We start from the raw sequence: 795 nt of genomic DNA, 5'->3' as shown, positions 1-795 counted from the left end.
TTCGGTTTTTGTTAACACTTTATTGATTAAAATACACAATAAAGCATGCTATACTATGTCCCAACTGAGTTTGGACCAAGAAAAACTGGAATAACTTTTTAAGGGAATGTGGGATAAGGACGAGACTTTCACAGGTTCTTAGTCGCCCAATGCCGCTTCAGGATCTCAGGTCTTGGGTCTTTCAGCCCTTGGGAACCCTGAGAACCGGGTTCTCCCTATAAACCCAATGGCATACCAAAGCTAACCGCAATGATGTTCTATGATGTCACAGTTTACATAAGCACATGTGGTCGAGCGCCCAAACTGATAAATCTTCTTTTAAAAAGCTAACAGAGCGAGATCTTCTGATAATGATGGTCTTTATGAAGACTAGTTGACTCCAGTAGCTATTGTACTGCTTATCAGGAAGAGCAAGACTGTTTTAAGAGTGAAACAAGATAGCCAAAATATCGGCCATGTCTCTATGAATATCATTATAATACGTCATTAGTGACGCAGATACATTTTTCAAATTCCAATGCAGCTGCTTCCACTTCCGGTCCATTCTCAGTTGGGACATAGTATAGTAGGGAAAATCCCCAACACCCACCCACACACTTCACAACACAAAATGGCCTCCTCTTCAACCCCACCTTCTCCTCTTGATTCCAGTCCTAGAGAAGACCTGTGGGCTGAATGGCTGGAACCATTAACAAAATGGCAAACCTTTGGCCTGTACTTACCAGGAATAAAACAAAAGGACATTGATAAGATTGAAGAGGACAAGACTGGAGTGGAGAGTAAGAAGATGGGGCT

Source organism: Amphimedon queenslandica, unplaced genomic scaffold (genome assembly GCF_000090795.2).
Source record: "Amphimedon queenslandica unplaced genomic scaffold, v1.1 AMPQUscaffold_13089, whole genome shotgun sequence".
NCBI classification, from domain to species: Eukaryota; Metazoa; Porifera; class Demospongiae; order Haplosclerida; family Niphatidae; genus Amphimedon; species Amphimedon queenslandica.
The sequence above is the reverse complement of the archived record's forward strand: the minus strand, read 5'-3'. Positions refer to the sequence as shown.